The 4,105-nt window shown below is 29.8% G+C and overlaps 1 long non-coding RNA gene across 2 annotated transcripts; it reads left to right on the top strand.

The window, feature by feature from the left end:
- Nucleotides 1–511: 511 nt before the first annotated feature.
- LOC130464800 (uncharacterized) lies at nucleotides 512–3,860 on the top strand. 2 transcript variants are annotated; one of them, XR_008925138.1, is made up of 3 exons: nucleotides 512–868; nucleotides 2,613–2,690; nucleotides 3,604–3,860. It is a non-coding gene; the product is annotated as an uncharacterized lncRNA (long non-coding RNA). The 2 variants fall into 2 exon arrangements; XR_008925137.1 differs by having other exon boundaries at nucleotides 512–881.
- Nucleotides 3,861–4,105: the final 245 nt, after the last annotated feature.

Genomic DNA, 4,105 nt, shown 5'->3' with positions numbered 1-4,105 from the left:
TACTTCCTAATCATAAGACCCGATTTGATAACTCTCTCGAAGAAAGCCTAATGGGTGCATGGGGTTTTAAAGGGACTAAAACTGGCTATTATATTTCAGTTATTTGCATGAATTTGATTCACTATAGGATACCCTTTTACTCCCTCTATGCATAAATGATTATCGCATTATATTTGTACCAAAATACCTACTGTAAATGTAATTTTGCTCCCTTACCATCAATAAGTCAATTAATTAAGGCTTTCAAGGAAATGTTACAACATTATCTAAATCCATGATTATAATTTCCAAATTGAAGTAGGAGTAGCAAATTCTTTAAAGCTTTTATTTAGATTAAAATGGATTTTTTTTCTTTTCCTTTTATAAAGGCTTTAATTTAATTTAGAATAAGTTAAATATTTTCTTTTTATGCTTGTTAACCAAAAAAAAGGCTTTAATTTTATTTTGATAATTATTTTTATCCAATTTTTCAGTCTGGATATTTCTAGATCCCTCTCTTGTTTCTATCTTCCCATATCTCCTGTCTCTCTCCTCATATTTCCATTTTCCTTTCTCTCTCTTCTCGTCTATCTCCTTTCTCTATCCTCTATCCCATTCTGGATCTCGTCTATCTTCTTTCTCTCTCCTCTACTCCCTCATATTTTCTGGATCCATCTCTCGTCTCTCCCCTTCCTCTCTTCTCTATCCCCTCATATTTCGTCGCCATTGTTGGAAACCACCTCTATTTTTCGGATTTCACAAAAATAATCTATATAATTCTGGGTTTTATCAAGTTCAATCAACCATTTGTACCCAAAATGGTGATTATAAACTCTTGGATCTCGCATGCATCGCCAACTCTTGGATCTCGCCCACTTTAGCAGAAATGGTGAGCAGAAATGGTGAGCAGAAATAGTTTAAACTTGATTTAGCGTTTTATTTATTGATCTTTCCTTGGTGTATATCTATTATCTTTAAGTGTTTGGGGGGAAATTAATGGGTTTTCACAGGGTTTGTTTGAATGATTTTTTTGGGTTTATAATCGAATTTTACCTCATGCAAAATATTGGTTTGTGGAAATTGTTGGTTATTTAGTGTTTAATTTTAGGATTAATTTCACTAATTTTAGTTGGGGTTCGTGTGCTTATTTTTCGCTTAACTATATTTTTTTTTTTGCACTTTTTGTTCCCATGTCGTGTCCCCTATGGTTTGTTGGGCGAGGCGATGGCGAGGCGATGGGAAAGGTTCAATTTATTGTACCTTTATTTTAATATTGCTTAATTTTATGTAGTTTAATTCTAATTTCCAGATCTTTTTGTTTGGTTTTGATTTATTGTCTTTTTGTTGTGGTTTAAGTTTGGTGAGGTTTTGCCTGTGATAACTAAGTTAATTGGTGATTTTGCATGTGATAACTAAGTTAATTGGAGATCCAAAGTGATTTCATAGGTTAATTGGTGATTTTATTTTTTTGGTCTAGGCTTTGCCGAATCCACAAATTGTCATCTACCAAGTAATTATGCTTAAGAAGTAAGAACCAAATTTTTTGGATTTGAATTGAGTCCGATTTGCGTTAGACTGTAATATAATTTTTGGACCTTTTTTTTATTTTTTTTATTTGTTTGAGTCTGAGTCTCATTAGCGTTTAGTTGCTTTTAATGAAACGCTTATGTCGCTGGGATAGAGTTCTTGTAGACGGATGTCTGACTGGTGGGAATTATTTTTGGAGCGGTTACGTTGGTGCAATGCTGCAGGTATACTGCTGGTTTTGGTATCTGTAAGTTTTAGTCTGCAACTTATTGTTTGGGTTTTGGCTGTTATGGTTTGAATGAGTGATTGGAGACTGCAGTGGCAGGCTCTCCTTGATGTTATTTTGCAGCTTCCTGATGTTAGTTTGGAAGGGTGTGATTTCTTTTGTGTGTGGTGGGTTTGTTTGTTTCTAGGTGTTTGTCTTGTTAGGAGGTTTCTTTAGGTAGTTTGGTGCAATTCATTGTAGTCTGTTTGTTTTAGTTTGGTAGGTTGTATATAACTTTTTCCTTTTAGGTTTCTTTATAATATTTGCTTAACTACCAAAAAAAAAAGCCCCATTTGTGCTTCTTGATGTTTTTTTTTACAACAGTGGCTTCTTGATGTTAGTATTCTTGAGATGTATTATCAGAAGCTTATTGTAGAAAATAAATGATAAAATTAGAATTAGCTATCAAGACTAAAGTGAAGCTATTGTGTAAACCAATTTTATTGGAAGATCTCCATGTTGTAGGTATATGTTTGTTGTTTTTTAGTCCAGTAATAGTTTTTGATGCTCGCTATGCATAATTTAGTGATATGTCCTTAGCTAGAGATCTAATAGTTTTTTATGCTTGATCTCTGGCAATTTATTTTGGGTTTTGGTTAGTTTGTGGTGGTGAGGTTCTTGTTTGATTCATTAACAGATTAACTGTGTTTTATTTGTTAGATTTTGAATTATTTTAGATGACATATATAAAACAATATATAACCAAGAATAAAGCTCAAAAGAAACATGCATGTTACGATTTCTTTTGCAGTAGTGTGTTTTGTGAAATATTTTCTTAGAGTTGTTCGCTTGTCTTTGTTTACAAAGCAGAAATTTAATGGTTTTTTTAATGTTTATGTAGGTACAACAAAACAAAACTATTCTATCATCTATTTGCTGCACGGATTAGTCTCCCCTCCTCTCTATTAACTATGAGAAGGTCCGTATTTTTATGTGTCATTTTTACTGGATTATGTTTTTTTTAGTGTATTGCATTCCTAGAACCTAATAAAATATGAAATTAGAGATTAAAATCAAATCACAACTTATTTAATTAAAAACATGAACTAAAATAGTAAAATCTGTAATAATTAATTAAAATAAATAAAATCATGCATATGACTAATTAATTAAAATGTAATAATTAATTAAAATAAATAAAACCTGCAAAAATCATTATTTATTTCATATTTTTATGATTTTAATTCATGATTTTAGATTTATTTAGAAGTGGATTTATTTTGTAGATTATTTCTGATATTTAATCAAAATATAATCTATGCTTTTAATTAAATAAGAGATTATTTAATTAAAAGCATGAATAATCTGAAATAATTAATTAAAATAACTAAAATCATACATATTACTCTTCTTTTTGTTTAAGAGATTGATGGGGCACATACCGTATGTTGTTGATCATTATATTTTGTTATGAACTTAAAACCCAACTTAAAATCTGCATAAAACCGATGCAAGTCATGTGTTTTTCAATTTATAATTCCAATAACACAAATTTATGCTATGTCTTTTCAAAAGCTATTACACTCCCAAAATCCTATAAACATACCTTATATTTTGAAATCTGCAATTGGAGATTAGAATCAAATAAGAGATTATTTAATTAAAAGAAAGAATTAAAATATAAATTAATTAATTAAATCAATAAAAGAATGCATATTACATACCTTATATTTTTGAAATCTGCATAAAAAATAAACGGAAGTGTTTTAGTTAGACAGATTCAATCTACACAGCAACAATCTTAAAAAAAGAACATTATGCTTATGCATAGAAATTCACAAATGATTATTAAAATAAAAATTGTTTAATTTCTGTTTTTATTTGCTTGCAAGGAAGTAGAAGAAGATATTACTTACGTGTATTGGCGCAACTTGAAGAGGAATGGTGATGGAATTTTTCTGGGATTCTTCGTTTTTAGTTTTCTGGGTGTAGACTGATTTTGATTTAATTCAGTCGAATGTCAATATGATTTAATTTTTGCAATTGTGATAATTTGTAATAAGATCTTCTTGGTTGGGTTTATGCGTGATTTTTGGTTGGGTATATGCGTGATTTTCTTGGTTGTGGGTTTATGCATGATTTTCTTGGCTGTGTATATGCGTGACTTTCCTTATTTGCTCTTTATTTTGACTTTTTTGACAGATTTTCTGTATTATGAAAATTTACAGAATAACAGGATTCTTGCCTGATTGAATGTGATCGATTGACACCAAAATTGACGTTTAAACATCTAAGTAGACAAAAATAGATTATCAGTTTTAAAACCAATAATTAATCAGTATTTTAAAATAATAAATTATCAAATTTACAGTAATATGTAATTGTAAGAGCAGA

The sequence above is a fragment of the Spinacia oleracea genome, unplaced genomic scaffold (genome assembly GCF_020520425.1).
Source record: "Spinacia oleracea cultivar Varoflay unplaced genomic scaffold, BTI_SOV_V1 SOVchr0_002, whole genome shotgun sequence".
In the NCBI taxonomy this organism is placed as follows: domain Eukaryota; kingdom Viridiplantae; phylum Streptophyta; class Magnoliopsida; order Caryophyllales; family Amaranthaceae; genus Spinacia; species Spinacia oleracea.
This window is presented reverse-complemented; position numbering and strand designations above follow the sequence as displayed.